The sequence below is a fragment of the Chaetodon auriga genome, chromosome 7 (assembly GCF_051107435.1).
Source record: "Chaetodon auriga isolate fChaAug3 chromosome 7, fChaAug3.hap1, whole genome shotgun sequence".
Classification (NCBI taxonomy): Eukaryota; Metazoa; Chordata; class Actinopteri; order Chaetodontiformes; family Chaetodontidae; genus Chaetodon; species Chaetodon auriga.
In genome coordinates this window covers 24,993,388-25,015,429 of record NC_135080.1, presented here as the reverse complement: position 1 = coordinate 25,015,429, position 22,042 = coordinate 24,993,388, and the positions used below count along the sequence as shown (strand labels likewise).

Here is a 22,042-nt window from a genome sequence, read left to right as displayed (position 1 = left end):
AATTATGCACAAACCAGTTGACACACTGTGAAAGTGTCAGCACCACTGGAGCTCTGGGATCCTGGAACAGTTGCCCATTTTGGCTAGTTGGTAATCCAGCCCTGGCAACTCTGTTTTATGGTGTGTTCAGACTAAACACAAAGCGAGTTATTTGACCGAGGGACCATTTGTGTGTATTCACGTTACTCCCGCGAGTAACGCAAACACACACAAATGATCAACCCACGTGTTTATTTGCCCCAAACAGCTACAGTACCTGTATGTTAGCTGTAAGATAGCAAGCATGGGCAAGCACCGACTCTGAGTGTGTGTGTGTGTGTGTGTGTGTGTGTGTGTGTGTGTGTGTGTGTGTGCCTGTGTTCAGTTCAGCCTCTGACTGAACTCAGCACTCACCAGAGACACTGGTTCTTTCTGTTTCCCTCCAGTCCCCCTTCATTTCCCCTCTCCTATCTGTATGTTCGTGAAATAAAGTACATTTACCCTCCAGTCAGCAGTCAACACTGGCACCTACGCGGCTCACTGCAGCAGACAGGTTCAGAAGCCAGAGTGAAGATAAATCCACTTTTTAATCCCAAAAGTTTGAAAAAATAAACTCTGAGCTCCTCTCCCACCAGCTAACGCCTCTAGATCAGAGCAGAATCCGGTGTGACTCCGGGTGTTCATTCCTCCAGAAGCTCTGGCTCTACCCCCTGGCTCTCTCCTCCAGAGCTCCCTAGTGCAGCAGCTGTCTGTCCGCCGACAGCAGCTCTGTCCCACGCCTAGTCCTTCCCAAACAACACTCTGCAAAAAGCCCTGAAATACACATGAAGTTTTCACTCAAGCGGAGTATTTTCAACTTGGATGAATCCACGAATGATGGGAATTTTGCATACTGGCTTCTATTTGCGTCTTTGCATTATTAGTTACACCTGTCAGAAAGGTGTAGACCAGTAACTACTGTAATTTCAAAGCAGGTGCTGTCTCTGCAAGGAGAAGTAAGAGGAAGAGACCATTGGTGTAAAAACACAACCTTTTGGTTTTTTTTACTCATTAGACACACCAGGCAGGTCAGGTTGACAGGTGAAAGTTGAAATTCAACACTTTAACTTCATCCATTCAAGCACAAACTATTGCAATATTGTCTCAGTTATAATGTCTGTGCTGTAGATATTAACCTGTCTTCTTGTCTCTCCCTCTCTTCAGGAGCTGCCAGGACAGCAGACTGGTACCTTCAGATGACACCTGGCAGTAATCAGTAAGAACTAAATGGTAAATGGACTGTATTTATTTAATGCTCTTCTAGTCTACCTAACACTCAAAGTGCATTACAACACAACAACATTCACCCATTGACACACATTCATACACTGATGGCAAGACAAGAGCCATACAGTGCTTTCTATCCAAAGCTCCCCGTGATGAGTTTATGTTCACCCATTTACACACCCTCACACACACCGATGGCACAGCTATAAGAAGACATTTGGGGTTCTGTACCTTGCCCAAAGACATGCAGACTGACACCAAGCTTCTGATTAGCAGACCCTCTTAGCCGCAGCTGCTGTACATAGATCAGTAGAGTTTGAAGTTTTGGATGGACAGACTGGTAGTGGCCTGCTGGCTGTGTTACAGTGTGCGGTATGATATTGAGACTGTTATCATTGTATGGTAGGAACACAAAATGTGAAAAGTCTCATGAAATACCCTCATACATAAAGTACATGGATAGATACATCTATCTATCTATCTATCTATCTATCTATCTATCCACACACACACTTACACACACATACACACACATACACACACTCCAACTTTTAAGTTAGCGGCAACCGACTGCTGCGATGGCTGCTTGCTTCTATTCTTGGCTTATTCTTAGCCCATCAGATAAACTTGTCAGTGTTTAAAGCATGACTCCACTTACCTCATCATCCGATTGTGTAAACTGCAAACGGTGCAGTAAAGAGGTCTCTCAGCTCCAGAAGAGAATCTCCAATCTTCACCAGATCTGAGAGGGAAAGAGGTACACAGAGTCGCTGGAGGGCCGGCTGCTGGTAGCACAGACCTGGGTGCCACTGTCCACTGCGATGGCGTGACTCAGGTGTATGATCCCTCGCTTCTTCTGGGTGTCATTTGGGAGTAACACCAAAGCCCCTCCATGTTTCAGTCTCAGAGCCAGCCTTAGACTAGGGTTGGCAAGCGTGACCTGTGCCTGTCTCATCTTCCTTCAACTTCAGCTGGCAGACAGATTCACATACTGGATGCCTCCATCTACTTAGCCGCTTTTTCCACCAAAGCCGCTGGTGTTGAGGAGGTTAATTCGCCCTGTACGCATTTTGTAGGCAGCTAATTTCACTGCCCCTCCATTGAGCAGCAGGAGTAAGGCGAACCTAGGAGCATGTGCCCCCCCCCCCCCCATCCTGTCTCATTGTTGGCTCATCTATTGTCTCAGCATTCAGAGACACTCAAAAAAGATTTTATTACACTGACTGACACTGTGCTGGACAGTGGAAGACAATGTGTTGCTCAACTGCATGTTTGGCCAAAAGGATGTTGCTCCACCTGTGGCATTTTAACCAATAGAAGTAATAAAATGGTTTCTCACTGCTTTTTCAGAATAAGCGATCACCGCCAGGTTGCTTGTGTTAGGGATACACATTTGATGAGAATGCAATCTAGAATTGTTGTCAAAATAAATCTAAGCATCTTTAATGAGCATTTATAATTGACCTTTATCATAGTGACATTCATTTTACCTGAAATCCCTGATGTTGAAATGACATTACATTATTTATCAAAGAGCGTCCTTGCAATTGTGGATAAACATGCACCTTTCAAAAAGCTCAGAATAAAAGACAGGTCAGATCCTTGGTCTTCCCCTGAACAAAGCCTGGTCTCTTGCTAGATGCTCAGGGGATCCCATCCCATTGGCTTGCCTTTAGGCAACTGAGAAATAAATGCACAGCCTCTGTAAGGAAAGCCAAATCAATTTATTGTTCATGATTAATTCACTGCTCATATTCAAATCTGGCTAAATTTGGGATGGCATAAACTCTATGAAAAATAGAAACCACTAATTCTTTGCCTGTGCATGTCTAATCTAACAAGCGTGTATTACCTGAGCAGAAAGACTTCTGCCTGGCCATTGCTAAGAATTTTGCTGCTGTTGGTCATTTATTTAAGAGTGTATAGTAGTATGCAAATGTTTTAGTACCCCTGAAACCTGTGAGTAAAAGATGACCTGACTTCCAAACAGCATAAGGTTAAAGATGAAGCATGTCTTTTATATTTCAACCAAGATCACTTTTTTTTATTTCCATCCTTTACAGTTTTAAAGTAACAAAAGTGGAAAAGGGACCAAAGCAAAAGTTTGGACACCATGCATTGTCAGTGCTTAGTATGTCTGTGAAGATTCTCATTCATCCCAGAGGTTACTTCACCCAGTACTTCAGTACTTAGTAACAAACCCTTTTACAAGTATATTTTTGTAGCCAAGTCTTTCAGTTCTTCTTTTTGGGATTTTTACCCTTTTTTCCTGCAAAAGGCTTTCAAGTTCTATCCACAGATTTTTTGATGATGTTTAGGTTGGGGCACTGTGAAAGTCATGACAAAACCTTCAGAATGTGCCTCTTGAGGTAGTCCATTGTGGATTTTGAAGTGTTTTAAGGAACATTATCCTGTTGCAGAAGTCATCCTCTTTACAGATGCTGTGATGGTTTATTCCAGTATGCACTGCTATTTTATTGAACCCTTTCTTTCCTCTACTTGTGAAATATTCTTGGTTCTACTGGCTGCACCGCAAGCACAAAGTGTGATCAATTCACCCCATACTTGACAGTTAAAGGTGTTCTTTTCATGAAATGCTGTACCCTTTTCTCCCCAAACATACCTCTGTTCATTGTGGCCAAAAAGTTGTATTTTAACTTTTAACAAAATGCATCATTCTTGTTCAGATGTTCCTTTGCAAAATTGATGGGCATCGATTATTTTAATTTTCTGAGTGCCTGCTTATTGTTGGGCCAAGGTATGAGGAGTCACAGTATTTGTAAAGCTTTGAAATTTGCAACCTCTGGCCTTTCCTGACGATGAACAAGCCATAGCACTCACAGGCCAATTAAGGTCAGAGACCTTGGTAAAAATTATGAGGGTACAATTTTTTTTTTGATGTGCCCAAAAATTTCTATAGTGCTCCTTTCCTTTTTTCCTTCTAAAATTTACAAAACAAATACACTAATCTTGCTTAAAATGTTGAAGAATGTTTCATCTTTAACTTTATACATCTTGGAGATCATTCCATCTTACACTCCCTTAACTGTGAGCGTCCAAACTTTTTCATACATTTGTTTGTACAGGACCCACACCTATTAATAGTGCTTATGTAAATATCACTCCTCAGTTCGCTTTACAACCCAAATCTACTATTGATGTAGCTAATACATTACAAACCACTGATCCCAAATCAACTGGAACAGACAAACTTGGTCCTTTCTTTTTAAAGCTTTCCACTTACTGAGCAAATAACACACATATTTACTCTTTCCATTTCAACTGGTATAATTGCCAATATCTGGAAGTCTTCTCCTGTGATTTCTTTATATAAGGGCAACAGTGATCTCTTTCATTATCAGCCAAACTTGCCTGTCTGACAAAAATCCTGAAATTACTGCTGAACAACCAACTCGAAGTATTTCTCTCAAAGTATTTTTTGATGTATGGACAAAAGGAAGCATCATGCAACTGTTTTCACTGATTTCAATAGAGTTGGTCATTCATTGGGCTGGGTAACACTGGGTTTGGTTCATTTGCTTGTAGATGGTTTCAGTATTACCCTTTTCATTTGTCAAAGTTGGAATTTTCCAATCAGAGTTTTTACCCGCAGCAAAAGGTGTTCCACGAGGATCTTTTCTAAGCCCTCTTTTGTTTGTAAATTATATTGACAATGCTGTCTCTTCTCTAACTGACTGTCATTCCATATTTATGCAGCTAACACTAAACTATATTGTTTCGCTTACTTTGTACAACTTGCTGTTGAGAACCTACAACTTTATTTTAATATTCCTCAAGATGTTTTTGTCAAACTTAAACAAAGACAGTCTACACCGACCTATTGTCAATTTTCATTTCACCATGTATAAAAACTCAAAAAGAAACAGATCCAGCTTCCCTTTGAATTGTAGGAAAAATATAGTTGAGGCAGTCTTTCTTTGAGTCCTTGTTTATGGTGATTTAATCTGGAGACATGCTGCTGCTTCCACTCTCAAACCTTGACACTCAGTGTATCATTCTGCCCTCAGTTTCATTACTGGAGATTCCTCGACACTCACCTTTGTGTTCTGTATAACAGCGTGGCTTGGCCCTCCCTGTCACAGAGGCATGATTAACATTTGCATTTTGTCATACATAAATCTGTTATTGAACATTTACCCCCCTATATAACATCTATTCTGAACTGGACACAGGATCCTACCAATCTGGCTGTACTGACTGTCTTATGCTTCAAGTCGCCAAGGATTTATTGTGAACATGGAAAATCTGCCTTTAGCTTTTGTACAGAAAAACATGAAATTATCTATAAGACGTTCTCAGGACTAGCACTTGCACAACCTCTGGACAATTCCAGGCGATGATCTCAAACCACTTCACCTCAGTGTACAGTTGTTTTCAGTGAGTATTGTTCTCCGTTGATTTTTTTGTTTTTAAACTGCATATTTCTCTGTGTCTTGACATGACTGCAAATGAGGGAAACCTCAACAATTTTCAAGGCTTGAATAAAGTTTTGAGTTGAATTTAATATATCACTCCAAGCAGTGAAAATTTCCTCTTTTTTTGGGGAGGGGGTCATGTCCCATAGCTCTCCCTTGCTGTCTCTGCCTTTGATGTGCCAAAAAGATGCTGTTTGACACACTGTTTGACACATAGTTTTGCACAGGATTTCAAAGGTTTTACAGTCATTTTGAGCACTGACAGAATTGAAGAGACGAGCGTTCTCTCTGTCTCACTTTCTGTCTCTGTCCCTGTGTGATGCAGCTGTTAGCGCTCTGTGGTCATCACCCTATAAATACAGCAGCTGACTGATGGACCCTGCAGCAGCTGTCTGCTATCCCATGGAACGTGGACACATAATGTACACACAGATACAAATGTGCAATAACACATAGCGTGTTTGTTGTTGTTGCAAAAGCAGTTTGCAGACTCCTTTGAGTGGGAAGAGAGCCAACATTGATCCAACACCAGCATTTTTTTTTTCTCTTGTTCAGTTCTTTCTAATTCTTTGCACAGAATTTATGTAATGCTGTCCGCATAACAATCACAGTTTCATCCATTTTATCATTGACTTACATTCACTGTATTCATGAGTTAAGGGAATTATGGGATTATTTAGGCTAGTATGATTACATACAGTAAAATCCATCACTTTCATTTAATTAATAACAGTTGCTTATCTTTTTGAGTTACAGCTGTCCAATTCTCTGATTTTCTCATTTCTCAGTTTTTTAGTCTTGGTATGACTGTTTTCATTCCAAGAAAGTCTTAAGTGTCCCTCAGAAAGTGTGTGTTCCTACAATGTAATATTATATCCAGCATATCAAGAGTGGTGAAGCTGATATCTGATTTGTATAGAAAATACGATTACCATACTGATATATCAGTCTAAGCAAATTAACAAATTATCAAAGTCCCTTGGACGCTTTTTCCCTCCTCTGTCTCCCACACATGACAGCAGAGAGTGGCAGTGAAACAATGATGCGGATGTTGAGGATCCCACATTTATCCTCCCTATTCAGCACTGCAGCAGCTGCACAGACATAAGGAGAGGCATCATTATAGCAAACCAAGGCCTGTTAATGGGCCTGCAACGTGGGGGGCCTGCCGACTCTGCACGGGGCTCACGAGACGGGAGAGGAGAGGAGGGCGGGAGAGCAAGAGAAGGTCAGGGGTCAGAGAGGAGGACAAGATGTGGGAGGAGTGTTTAAGACAGGAGGAACAGAGTGGAGAGGAAGAAGGAGTGAAAATGAGTTTGTGCACAGCATAGCGTGCATGTTATCTTTCTGAAGAGTGTGAATGGATGTAGGACAGCTTGCCAACTGGCTATAACCCAGCAAACATTTAGATGATGAAAAGATGATGATATGATGGTAGCTACATGCGTAGGTATAAGATCAAAGTGAAAGCTGAGATATCCGCATCCACTACTAGACACTAATCTTAATCAAAATGTTGTAACCAGACACACAACCTGTTTCTGCTGCCTCATAGTGGCCAAAAAAATAGTTATTGCAGTTTTTAACACCAATTATTACTATTTCAGTTAATTTCAGATTGTACCTTATTTATATGTTGCTTTGGACAAATGCATCAAATGGATATCAAATGTAAATGTAAAACCGTCAGCTACAACTGGCAGGTGGTACTCAATATTTTTCTTATCATTAGCAAATCACATGAAAATACCCAAACCAACAAGTATTGTGTGTGTGTCTGTGTTCCTCTAGAGGTCTTCATGGATCCCTCATCATTCTGAAACCTGTATCTTTAAAATGATGTAAAATAATATACAAAATGATTGCAGAAGTTAAAAATGTCGATCCGAAAGGGACCTAAGGACAATTGGACTCCTATCCGAAATGTAGCCGACCCAAAGACACAAGAACAGCAGCACTGGCAGCAGCACAAGCAGCTGCAGTCAAGTAGAGCAGGAATACGTGACCAAAGTTCACACTCATGTCAAAACCTGCAATTTGTCCCGCGATGATTAGAATGTGCCACCTGATCAGAGCTGATAACGTGTCTGCTCAGACCTGGATTACTTTGATATTGAAGAAAACAAAAACATGATGATTCTCTCGCAAGTTGTGGAGCATCTTTTGATCGTAATTTCGAAGCAGATTGGTGGACACCAGATGTAATGATAACCTCGGTAAAGTGTAAGTCGCGCTGAAAGTAAAAATATGTGTGTCATGTCTGTGTGTTCAGATTTGAGTTATCTGAGAAAGAGTACAAAGGTGGAAACAAATTGTCGGTTCTAAGGGTTTTAAAGTCCTTTAATATCCTTCATGAGATGTGCATCACAGCCACTGCTTCAGTGCCAACTGCTGACTGTGCTGACATGCGGGACAAATCAGGGGCCAAACCACAATAACTTCCCATTGTTTTTAGAACACTGACATGCACGTCTCCTTCACCTCACACAGTATCTTTGCCCCTACCTGTCAACATTGTGATTTGAAAATAAGAGATATTTACCCCTACATTTAGACAACAGTGCGCACGATGAATCCTGAAATCACAACTAGGGAACCACTTGCTGTAAAATATCAGAGCATCAAGGATTGGGTTAACTAGCTCCTACATTAAGTCAGATACCAGGTTGAAAGTGAAACGCTGTGAACATCCCTGCATGATAGCAAACACAAAGGTCATAGAAATCCAGGGCTTAGTTTATCTAAGTATTACTTGAAGGATATGTACTCATCACTCACACATTATGCTTCAGTTGTGATTGTGAGAGAAGCTACTGGCAGGTGAGACAGTTGGTAGGAGAGGGTGATGGAGAAAATGGGTGGAGAGATGGTAGAAATACAGTCATTGGTGGAGCAGGTTTCTGGGCACTCATACTTGGCAGATTTGTTGTGTTTTGCTCCGTCTGATACACTAAAATCCATGTGATATATTTTACAAAAAGCATGGCTTTGACCGACATTACTCTTCATTAAGTACGGGTCAGCCTCCTCCCATTTGTTGAGATATGTTTCGCTTCTTTGGCAGGAACTCCATCCCTTTCACATTCATCCTTCTTGTCTTCTTCTTCATGTTGTTTTATTGGTGGCTGCTGTTTGAGTGAATGACTGCTCGCCAACAGATGTTACAGCTAATGTTCTAAATATTGCCACCTGCTGCTCTGGAGGGGAATTTAGTTAACATATCAAATAGGTGGTTATGCCTCCTGTCAACTTTGTTTGAAGGAAGATTAAAAATATTGGAGATTTAAGGGAAAATATTTAAACTGGAAGAGAGGGGTATGCATTTTGCCTCAAATCAGTCTGACGTAATCCAAAAACTGCCACCAGCCCCGTTAAGATCAGGTGGCAATTCATTTGATATTTTTTTGTATCGTTAATAAAAAATGGGTGAGATATGATGACACACCCTAATGGAAGCAGGGTACGTTTAATCCAGATATAATGGCAGTTACTTGCAATCCTTTGTCATGACTGGATCTTCAGGATATCAGTTCAAAACTGTTTCCAGCTGTTCCAACTGTTTAGAACTTCCAAAATGTTTTGGCATATAACATTATAATATCATGATGTATAATCCATATATTCTTGACTTTGTTGTTGTTTCTCCTTTTAATGGAGCATACAGCACTTGTGTTCCATGCAGGTGGCAGCCTCTGCAGTCTGTGTGTCTTGTGTCTGTAAATGTGCCATCTGAGCCTCGTCTTGACCTTCACAAAGTACTGCCATGCCTGCTTGCCACACTCACAGCCGTTCTCCCATTGTGAGAGGTTGAGTCTTCGCCTCTGCAGAGGAAAGGTGGAGTTCTGGGCGTGGCCTGCGGACATTTTGGGAAAGAATGTGTTTTGAAAGGAAAATATGCACAGCTTGTATTTGTGTGTATGTGTGTGTATTTCTCCTGCTGGTCCCGGCTGTCTGAAGGTCATGCCATCCCCATGCTCAGCTTCATGGAGAGCTGCCAATGCTGACGGCTGCTGCTGCTGTTACTGCACTGTGTGTCTGGCACATGCTTCCCCCACTGCAGGGCATTGATTAAGTGGCACAGCTATGCCTCACCTGCTGGAACCAGCCAATACCAATCCAGCAGATGCTCCAACCAGCCAATGCCAAAGCAGGGAAAGGTTTGGAGAGGCTAGAGACAAACGGGCAGCCAGCAGACAAGTGTTTGTGTGTGTGTGTGTGTATGTGTGTTTTACTCTGGTGAAAAAAGCAGAGAACGTATCATGGAGGAGGAGCAGAAGAAAGAGTGATAAGATGGAGGGTGAGCGAAGGGGGGTAAAAACGTAGAGATAATGATGGGAAGAGTGAAGGGTAATGAAGCACAGTGAGATGGATGATAGAGAAGAGAGGGACAATGGTGGTGAAGGAGGGACATATTGAAAGAGAGATGGGAAGAAAGAAACTAAAAAAACAGCTTTTGAAATAGCGTCAGGGACGAGCAGACTTGAGGGAAATGGGCGAGTGAGACTGTATTCGTGATCACACACACATACTGACACACACACACACGCACACAAATATTTTGAGCTTTTTCAGGGTGCTTTAATGAAGCTGTCAAGATGAAAAATGAGCTAGTCAAATCTAATAACTCGAGAAGTTAAGAAGCAAACTTTTCATGCAGAACTGTGGAGGAAAGTGGATTCTGTGCTGATGAGTGCGAGCAAAGGAGACGTACAGTATTTATCAGGAGTTGCTTCAGTGCAGTAAAGGAATCACCAAACCAACCATGGATTGATTTTCTGCCCAAACTATTAGACACAGTTTGAAGTAGAATCATCAGACAGCAATGATTTGCACAATTGACTGATTGACTGAATGAGTTTGTCACCTGGCCAATGTAAGTACAGCGTTCACTCTTTTTTTGGCCTGGTTTGCTCTCGACTGACTCCTGAGAAAGATATCTGGGTCTTTAGCTGGCAGATGCTCCGGTATGTTCACCAGCTACTTGCTAACTTTGTTTGTCTGCTGTTTGGTGTCGAGCAGGTAGTTGCATCAGAGCTTCCTGCTGGCCTAGAAATGGGATGGAATCAGAGTCTGTGGGCTGGAAAACAAACAATAAGATGAAAGATGTGAAAGTTTTCCTGCAGAGCCTGATGAACATTTCCTGTGCATTCATCACTTTGAAAGACCCCGTTTAGATCACACATCATTTGATCAGTGCAACTTAAAAACAAAACACCAGATTTAAGCAAATTAAATGATTAAAAAAAACAGTAATAACCAATAAGACAGATCATAAACTATATTAAGTTGTTAACATACTTTTGGTAATTATGCTTCAACACTTGTGTTAGAATTAGATGAAAAGATTGATACCACTCTCAAGCCTGTGTGTTAAGTATAGAGATAGATCCAGGGGCCGTTAGCGTAACATAGAAATACAGCAAATGCATTGAATAGCTATTGTTTAAAAAATGCAAGCCATCCAAGAGGTTTAACTTAAATATCAGAGCTTGTACATAAACACATTATGATCGCCATTGCAATTTAAACTGAATGACTCCTTGTCTTCAGCAATAAATGATCATCTCCCTGTAATAATTAGATCCAACTGTTTAATTTTAATGGCCTGTCTCTGTCTGTCTGTCTGTCTGTCTGACCTTCACCATCTTCCTTTCGTCTCAGACACTGGAGCTGGTTGCTGAGGGTGGATGCAAAGTTGATGAGTGAGTGTGTGTGTGTGTGTGTGTGTGTGTGAATGTGTGCGCGCACCCTCGGTTTGATGCAAATGGGTTTGTTGTGGGTGGGTGCGAATGCATGCACGCAAATGCCATCTACTCAGTGTCAAATAAGGTAATTACAGACTGAGAACGGCTGCTCGGAGCCCAGATTTCCAGTGTATTTGAATGTGTGTGTGTGTGTGTGTGTGTGTGTGTATGTCTGTGTGTGTGTGTGTGTGTGTGTGTGTGTGTGTGTGTGTGTGTGTGTGCGTGCGCAGCAATGTCAGACTTTTTCTGATAAAAGTGGGCACATTCATAAGCATGCATACAAGCATATTAGATTGTTGTCTTGGGTTTTTATTTAAAAAAAGAGATTGTGTGTGAATGGGGTGGGGCAAGCAGCAGAAGAAAAAGACAGAGGACCAGACAGAGTCAGACAGACAGTCAGACAGAAAGGCGTTACCTCACACTCTTGTTGTTAATGTTCTTTCTTTGATTGTCTGTAACTCACATTCCCAGATGTATTATCCCATCTATATTATTAGTAATAGCTCACAGCCGTGCTTGTGCTATTTTGATATGCCAACAGGGAATAAAAGCAGATTTGATTTGTGTCTTAAACATTGAGATTGCTTGTGTATAGCATTATATACAGTATATTTGAATAGTGTTCCAGTGGTTTGAATCTGCACACAGACATCATTTAGTGCCAGTAGTCTGTGCCAGAATAGAGCATCTTAAAATTTGACAATTGCTATTCCAAAAATGTTCTTGTTTGTGAGAAAGAAACTGTGAAGCAGCTTTAGACATTAAAGCTCCATTAAAAAGCAGATGAATGATGTTCTTTCAGATTTAGTGCCTGTGGAAGGGAGAATGAGACATCTTATCTATTGACAGGCGGAGGACCTCTGCAACATGCAGCATTATAACTTTGAATAAGTACTGTAATCAAAAAATACCTTGACTTCACTGGTTGGTAGCAGGTGCTTAAAAATGATGCCTCTGTTTTCAGGTTCAGTATGAAGCCATTCATTGCATACCAAAAACAGATGTGGTGAAGCTGGAGTGCAAAATTGAATGGAGCTGGAATTATTTCCACAGCTCTGTGTGCTCATCATAGGTCAGTCAGTCTTTCAGCCAGCGCTCCTATCCTTAAACTGACTGAAGCTCAACATGATACTGCATATTGAATAATTCTTAAGATCTTAAATAGGCTATTGCACTTGATGCCTACATACATGATACTGTGCTAAAAGACGCTAAAGCTCCATGTCCCTTCTAAAAGTATCCTTGCTGGTTGATGATCCATGAAGAAGACCTAGAAATAAAGAAACAGCAGAAGGAGTGTAGAGATAGTTAGTCCAAGTGTTATTCCTTCTAACATAACCATGTTTGGCTGCTTACTTTACATAGATGTTTGCATTTTCCAAAAGTTTGAATTTTTAACATGTCAATAGTCTTTTGGGATGACGAATAAACGATGGAGAAGTACAAAGTCAGGACAGATTCTTAGCCTAAGCTCCAGGATGGACTTCCATACAGCAGGGAAGTATTCCACTGTAGATGTGCTAGTTTTGAACTGGACTTTTCCAATGTGACCTGTAACTTAACAAACTCATTTTAGTTAATGATGGACTCATCTTCCTTTGAAATAAGGCTCAGTTATGACTGTAGGTGCTCAGTAAGCTAGTTAGCAGGGCATGCATGGAGCTGATTGCAGCTCTCGTCAGAGTAGACAAACATACTGGTTAATCCAGTCCTCACACTTTTGCTCTTGTATTTTTGGTTTTGGAGAGTCTCTCTACACTCTTTAAATACAGATGATTCTAGTACAATTGACCCCATGCACACTGCTTCAGCGTGTGGGCAAGTCCAAAGTTTTGCTGCTAAACTATGACTGGACAGTTGGTGTTCGGAGGAGGGGTTTAGCAAATGGTCAATAACTGGCAGTGTGTACTTCCAAACAAGTTCAATGGTTTGTGCAGCATGTTTGGAATTCATGAAAGTTGCCCATTTAAAGTGGAACAAATAGCTGTTTTTACACTCGTCTTCTAGATGAATACTCTAACCCTTTTATGAGAGGACAATGTTGGCAAAGTAGCGTCTTGATCTAACGTAAGTAGAAGGGCTCTGGCATCTAGTGATTGTAGTCATGTAGATGTTTTTAATCATTAATAGTCACAGTCATTTCTGCTCTGTCTGCCCTTGTGGGCCTTAAATCACTTAGTGAGCTCTATCTGCCTTTCATCTCATCTATTCAATTAGGTCTGGGCCTTGACCCAGTGCTGCCTCTTCCTCAGTTTCCTGTCCCCATCTGTTCATATTCTACATATTCTAGGCTTTTAGAGTTTCTTCCTCATATACGTTTTTTTTTTTTTCTTTGCTTGTTGACTCCAGTATGAATGAAGAAAATGCCCCATTTCTTTTCTTCCTGAGCATGCATCAGAAAACTACGGCACACCCAGTGTTTCTGTATGTGAAGTATGTGTTTTGTTTTGTTTTTTTTTTCAAGTGTGAAGCTCTTATTATCTATTATCTTTATTGTGAACGTATTGTACTACTGAAACAATGTTGGACATACTTGCTGTTTTTATAGCCTTACAAGTTGTGTTGCTAGAAATGTAAAATGAAAGGTCATGGGGTCATAGAAATTCAGATTTTATCCACTATAGACCGTTATAGCTCAGTGTATTTCATGGCAGTCAGCCCAGTACATTTAGAGCTGTATTGGTTAAACTTTTTAGTGGCTCACTAGTAAAGGTCAGGGGGTGAGCGAACACATTAGAATCCAAAGTGTTGGTCAAAAGGAAGTTTTGACCTCGTAGTGGTGCTGTGTAAAAAGTATTAGGACAAATAAATGCCAATGAATATTGATAGCAATCAGGCAATATGGCTACCAGGCCGGTATTTGTTCCACTGTGTTGGAGGAATCATCCACTAACCAACTGAACAACAATGATCCTCTGGTCTAACTTGAAGATTTTTTTTGGTTTCTGTGGTAATTTGTTTGATTCTTTTTTAGCCTGGTATGTACCCAGGCTGTGTCTGATTGTTTTAGTCTGGTTCCAAATGTTGTGCTTATTGGCAGGCTGTTCCCCCAGGTTGGAGAAATTGAGCCAAGCAGAGATTTGTAGATTGAGATTAGATTAACAACAAGGATGACATCTTCCTGAGTGAGAAAAATAGATAGACCCATTAAAAGCAGCAAAATGAAGAAAATGCAGACAAAAAATGATGTCAATCGTGGATGAGATTGACACAAATCATCATATTTCTTTTATGGCAAAATGGACACTGCTGCTGCTCCGAGCTGCTTCAAGGAATGTCGATGGGAGGGATGTGTCATGTGCTCCTGATACGGGCTCCTGATGTAGTCAGGCACTGTCAATCAAATCTGATTAAACCCCACCCAATTTCTTTCTAAGCACTTGTTACTTGAAATCATGATTTGGGGGCCTTTCACCTGTGCTGTGCTCTGACAACATTCACTTCCTGTTCTGTAAATCCAACTCGCACAAAGTAAAGTGTTGTGGCTCATAGACGCTGCCAGTGTAATCAGTGGGGCCCTGTTTTCTTAATGGGTTAATTGTATGCTGCAAAGCGAACATCTTCATGACAGACATGATTTTTAACGAAAGGAAAAAGGGTCTGTGTTTGCATTTTGATATACTGTACATTCCTGCATATTTCTGTGATGTCTTCATGTTTGCATAGAGACATCAGCTTAAAAATGGAGTGTATGTGAGAGATGTAAGGTGGCAGGATGGAGGAGGGGTGAAGCTGCCAGACTGATATACTGACACAGAGAGACATTTCTCTCCTAACAGTTCATCTTCATCTCCTGATAGAACCTGCTGTAAGGTGACCCGACACAAATACAGCATGCGCTCACAGTGTCTTTATCTCAGGGTATGCACACGCGCGCTCGCACACACACATGAACACACACACACACACACACACACAGACTCTCTCTCTCTCCCTCTTAACATGAAACACTAGATGAATGTACAGGATGGTATGCAGTGTAGCTGTACTCCAGCGAGACAACACAGATGTATGAGATAGATACAACTTGCAGACTTCAACAGTCCTCGACAGCCTTGAACCTGCAGCCTCTCTCTCTCTCTGCCTGGTATGCATGGATCACTCATGTTTTTTTGTTTTTTTTGTTTGTGTGTGTGTGTGTGTGTGTGTGTGTGTGTGTGTGTGTGTGTGTGTGTGTGCGTTGCAGTAATAGAACAAAGGATCCTTTTGTACAACAGGCCCGTGGCTTTACCGTCTCCTCCACAAACACAATGTGTGCTGCATGTATTTTCATGTATGCTCATGTGTGCTGCCCACATGTGTGTGTTTTTGCGCTCATTGTTTATCAGAGGAGACTTGAGCTAGAGTTCAGTGTGTTTGTGTCCCTGTGGAGTGCAGCTTTCGCCCCGGGCCGGGCTGACTTTAGGCCTCCTGCTTTTTGTCAGACCCCACTCGCCTTTCTCTCCTCTGGCTACGATCCACCAGACTTCTGCTGCAGTGAATGCTAATCCCTCTCCTGACAGCTCCTTTAAACAGCTATACCAGTGCTGTCGTAAAGGCAACATTTTCAATTTGATTCTAATTTGGAAGAAAGGATTGTTACAAGCTGGCAGATCAAAAGATTACTATAAAATATATACTGTCTCTTGAACAAAGAAAATCATCAGTAATGAGTCTTCATACATTACTTGGACTTGATTTGGCTCCTGGCACCAGACTCTGTGGACTGGATCCATTTCAAGCAGCAGTGCTGTTGTCATTTTGCAGGTTTTTGCATCATGGACATTATAAATGAGTGCCTGTTAGAAATGTATATCTGGACTCCAACAGTTCTAAATCAGTGCACAGTCTGTACAGTTGCAAAATTGGATTAGTTATTTAAGGTGCTTCATTCTGCTGCCCACCCCAAATATATAGCAGAGAGACACTGAAGCTGGGCACTGTCCTCAGAATCAGGTCCGGACATTGTCCAGAGTTAGGTGAGGGGTGGCGCCTTGGCGATGATGATTTTTGTTGATACAAATACTGCATATATTTGGACACATCTTGGTCGCTGTGTTGCTGGGTAGCAGACAGTGCACCCTGTGACTGCACAGGGTGTTTTATTTTGAAAATGACCAAGCCCTTCCTGCATTTGACTTCCTGCTTGGCTCGATCTGTTCTGTGCAGCTTGATGTGGAGTCAGAATAGACTAGGTGCATATTCTCAACAGAGCAGAGCGGAGAGCCGCCCCTGGGATGCTTCTGAAATGCTCTGCAGTGCGTCTGATGGGATCAAAGCTTTGTCCGGAAAGGCTGAGAACAACTCTGGTGGCTGCGTAATGGTCAGAATGAGACGCAGCCATGCCCGGTGGAACTAAAGGGATAGCTCCCACAGTGGAAACATATCTCTACCAGTAGTCTATCGGCGAACAATATATACCATCATTCAACCCGACCCTACGCCAAACTTACAGGAAAAACATGATCAATGAAGTTTCCATATTAAAACGGATGGCAGTAACAGGAACCTACATTACAATATATTAAAATATCCAGTCTTTTTACTGTCTGTTGAGGAAAACTGAGGATTTCATTTAAAGAAAACTGCAAATTTACACTGGGGGAAAAATATTTCAAATTCAAAATTCAAAGTGCTCTACATGAGACATAAACATAAGCAACAATAACAACACTGACATTATTGATAAACAGTTAACATACTCTGAGCAGCTTCCTTGCTGCAACTTGCCTCAAGTTGTTTCTGACCAAAATGCATCTTGTGAATCCTTGGGCTCCAACAAGCTGAATTTCTTATAAACCTTTGTCAGCCTTCAGAAATGCTGCGTTGTTTACTGTTTGCATTCATGTTTGGCAGCTTGCAGTGTTCTTTATTTTCATTGGCATTGCTACATGTTGCATTTGTTGGCGTGTTACCAGCACCAGTGTCAATTAGTTGTATAGCTTCATACCTTCAGGAGAAATGTCGGTTGTGTCTCACTGCGTGAAAATAAAACAGGGACATTGCTCTACTACTGCAAGGTGGTTCAATTGGATTCATAAACAAATCATTAATAAACAACTTGTTAATAAATTGCTAAAACTACGTGAACAAGAATCTGAAAAGATACACAATCCAAAAAAGGTAATGAGATCATAGGAGAGTGCAGAAATGTTAAAACTTTAAAAAGAAGAAATGAAAAGTAACAAAAAAAAATAAATAAATTTTTGAGTTTTTCTTTACTCTGACAAGTGACCATGGTATACTAAGATTACACATTCCAGGGTGTGCTGATACACTAAATACTGTAATGGACTTGTCAGACAAGCTGCACTTCATGACATTTCTTTGCCTCTGCCTCGTCCATTGTTGTCTTATGTCTGGACACTTTGTTGTGCTTTAGAAATTTGATGCTAACAGTTGCTGTCAAAGGTGTCAGCCACGGGCTGATGTGTCTGTTGCAATCCATCTCATTAATATTTTACCTTTCTCTCTCCACATGTATATGCTCTGAAGAAGTGACACTGGCATGGAATTTCCTCCTGTAGGCACATCTACTGAAAATATCTTCACATAGAATTCAGTCTTTTTAGTTTTATCAATATGCTGCCCTTTGGTGCTGAAAAACTGTAAAGTACACACATACTGAACAACTATAACCATCAATAATATGCACACACGCGCCCACACACACACACACACACACACACACACACACACACACACACATACAGTATACTGCCTATGTAATCCCATCATCTGTGCCTGCCCATCCCTGTGTCCTGTGTTTGTTTGTGTTGTATCTAGTTCCCAGTGCCATATGCTATCCGTAGCCATTGGTATCACACTCTGCGGCAGGCCCTCAGTAGCCTGCTGTTCTCAGGGCTCGGCTCTTCTTGTCTAAACAAAGACTGCACTGACAAACACAGTAAAGTATTAGAGTTCATGATGAAAGTTTCAGAGCAGAGACTCACATATTGTTTTACTGATCCACTTTCCACACAGTTATGCACCTTCATCACAGTTGCCCCAAGCTCTGCTGCAGCCATGAGCTATCAGGAAGAAAGGCCTCCCTTGAAATCAGCGTGCAGTGCTCTGCTGCTGCTATGCGTTAGCTATGCATTTTAAAAAATACAGCAGAGCACAACAAATTAATGTCATGCTGATGGAAAGGAAACATTGCACAATTAAACTCTTCCAAAGCTTTTTCCACACCATGCAGGGATACGAAATGCATCATTTCCCTAACTGTATGACTGCTTTTATTCATCTCAATAGATTGGTCAGCTTCCTTGAGTGTGTGTAATTAAATGGACCACATGCTCAGATGCCATTACTTGGAAAGTGAGTCTTAAGTGAGTCCTGTCAGTGTACTCAGCGTATTTCTTGCAGCTGATGGACTTATTGGAGATCCCAGCCTGCTTTCTCCACATTTGTACCTTCCTCCAGTGATTTAGTATTGCACTTCAATGAAGCTGGGGGGCTTGCAAGAGACGTTTTTAAACCATCCTGACTTTAAGTCCCTAGAAAGAGTCACATCCCTAAACCCATGGCTCCTTCACTGCCTACAAATCTCAGTAGCATCTTTCAGTTGACCCTCTCTGTCTTTCAGACTCCACACTCTCAGCTTTCATCAAAGGCATTTTGTAAAAGATTTAAAGTGTCAAGCAAAAAACTGAGGTAAATTAACCCTGATGGCCGACTGGCCTATTTCACAATATCATCAAGGTTATTTTCTTCCAGGGCCACAAAAGACATTAACTGTTTTCACAGGCTGAGTAGCACTCCTCATGAAGAGTAAACTGATCTTCATTTATAAAGTAATAAGTTGATTGCCCCTCTAATATTATACCAGAATATTGCCTGTGGGGACTCAGTTCTGGCTTTATTTTACAGCCACATTTGTTCAAAGCACACCAGAAGTATTCTTGCAAGAGCTCAGTTGTCATCCATTTTACCTGTATGGTCCATGTACAGACTGGTACAGATTCTTCCAAACAGGGCATGAGGCCTCACTCACTATGACCTTTACTGTCACTGTATCTCAATTCATCTGAACACCTGAGAACTGACGGTCCTGTTTGTATGGTGGCTCTTGGTGATTGTAGATTAATTGAATCACCTGTAAGGAAAAAAAAAAAAAAAAAAAAAGCACTTTTATCTACACCCATTTATGAAACCATGTTCCAAATCCAAATCCCCATTTACAGCATTACATATACTATTTTTTATCCAGCATGTTACAGATATGTGGGAAGAACTGAACTTCTCACCACTTGTGGATTTCTTATATTCGCCTTAAGCATTGATGATGGCTTAGACAATGAATTCCTTTGCAATATTTTTCAAATGTAGCAAGCTTGCAACTTTTACAAGTAATTGCAATAAAGACGCCGCATATAGATACTTAAGTAGTTGCTGACTAAATGTTTATTCATTTAATTAAATATTTTTAATTGTCATTAGAGTTCACAACAACAATAAAACTGAAAGATAAAAGGGAGAGGTCCTTAACTGAGTCAGGGGCATTGCAGTGATATGCTATGCACATTAATCACTAAGCCACCAGGGCATCACAGTAAGAGGCCATGCTGTTCAAAACTGATGCTTATGGAGTGTGAAAATAAAAACTGAGTGATCTCTGCGGCAGCCTGGCAGCTAAGGGGTTAGAGAGCGTGAGTGAAACCAAAAATTCTGCTCTGTTCCAGAAGAAAGAAAATCAAATTAAAAATCTCATGGACATATCTAAGAACTCTAATAACCAAAAAGTCCAGCCTTGGAAGAGAGCTTTTCTCAACACTATGTTACGTGACTCACTTGAAATGTCTAGATAAGCATGATCGTTCTTTGAAAAATGATCTTATAGTGTAATTTGCTTGATATGGTTGGTAGCGGCATTTAAGAGGCACCATTTCCCATAAGCCCTTGACCTTTGAGGGCTAAATGTTACTGTTCAGTGAAGAGCTGAGTCCCTGAACAAATGGACGGGTGCGCAGTTAGCTCAGGTATTTCTGTAACAGCAGAAGGGAAAGGACTTAGTGCTGTAGAAGTGTTTAGAAAAAGAAAACTTGGTGAGCTTTGATAAATTTATCGATATGGACAAAACCAAGTACCTGCACTTCTGATACAAAGTGCTGTAGTGGATACTGATTTGTCTTACAATGTAACCGCTTCCTTTTTTTTGATTTATAGAAGCTGGTGGAAGAGAGGCTAGCCCAGACCTGACGTCATGACTTCAAATGTTTTTTTGTTTTTTTTTTAAATACTGTTATTTATAGTCTTACAAGTCTTACAAACTTTGAATGGTTATTCATGCAAAAGAATATGAGCTGGCATTTTTACAGGATAACGACATGTTATGTGAAAAAGGCATAACACTGAGTTTGCCAAACTAAAGGGCCCAGTCATCCCTCTGACGCACTGAAAAGTGTCAGTTACCCAAAGTGAAACCTAGAAACGTCTGTTAAATGCTCTTGACTCTCTTGCCTACGAAGTTTTATTTCTGTCCTGGTAGTAGTGTCTGCTTTTCCTTACATATTTTAGACAGTGACAACCATGGCAACAGGAAATAAAAACATAGGGTTGGTCGATTAATCAGCGCAGATAAAAAGTTTTATTATCAGTGAAACTTGGCTCTGATAGTGGGGGATGGCTGCACAGCCTCCACCAGTCCTGCAAAGACCTACATCACTGTTTTACATGACTCCATACACAAGTCGAGGTAATGTCATGTCAGGAAGCAATTTCCCACCCCATGAGAACACGTTCAACACAGTATCCCGGCAAGAGGGTTGAAAATGTGGGCGAAACTGTTAAAATTATTCAATTTGTGACAAACCTCTTAAAAACGTAGCCAACCAGGCTGCTGCAAAAGTAAAGCACGCCTGAAAACATCACAAAGGCTAGCTGATGTCATGGTGATAAAGTAGTAATTCACTTTTAAATAAGATTATGATGGTAGCTTCTTTGATGCTACTTGATTTGTGTCTGCTGAATTATAGTTTTTGTGCATTTTCCCCTAAACTAGGCCTAATTATCTAGAAAGCCTCTGCGATGTTTCTAACTTTAGGAAACAAAGCCCTTGTTGGACGTGTCTCACAGTGAGATCTAGGACCATCTTTTTGGATTGACGACCAAAAATTTGACCACATTTCTCTCACATCCGTCAACTTTCATCTCAGACAGCCCGATGTCGTTCTGTGTAAAGGGGCCTTAAGGAGTAGTATGACTCAAAAAATGTTGCAGACCTGCTTGAATTTGAAGACAGAGAAAGAATAAAATACAGTGCGATCAATTTGTGTCTAAAAGATGTGTCTTCTGGGCTCTGAATGCAGACCATGTTGCACATTCGTAAACAAGCGTGCTGCTTCCAGGAACTAAGACAGGCCAACATGGCCACCAGACGCTACATTACATCACCTGAAAGCCCTCTGCAGTGGATGCCGTCGACATTGGCCTTGGGTGATGCAAAACCATGTGTACAAAGCCAGTGAGTTGAACGCATCCCTCCCCCTGACTTATTCTATTTGACTTGAAGATGTGATTGGCATGGCTGCTATTTTTGACTCTTCTCGACTCCCTGTGGAAGTTTTTTTTTTTTTAAACATCCTTGGCAACTCTGATGATTGTCCTGAAACCAACCTGTAATCATTTAACGCA

At 41.1% G+C, this 22,042-nt stretch overlaps 1 long non-coding RNA gene across 2 annotated transcripts in view; it reads left to right on the top strand.

Annotated features, from left to right (window-relative positions):
- Positions 1 to 22,042, top strand: part of LOC143323042 (uncharacterized) — a 104,310-nt gene that overhangs the window by 35,174 nt on the left and 47,094 nt on the right. For both annotated transcript variants that reach the window (XR_013077379.1, XR_013077380.1), the window contains exon 2: positions 1,183 to 1,248. This is a non-coding gene — a long non-coding RNA (uncharacterized LOC143323042). The remainder of the gene's footprint in view (positions 1 to 1,182; positions 1,249 to 22,042) is intronic.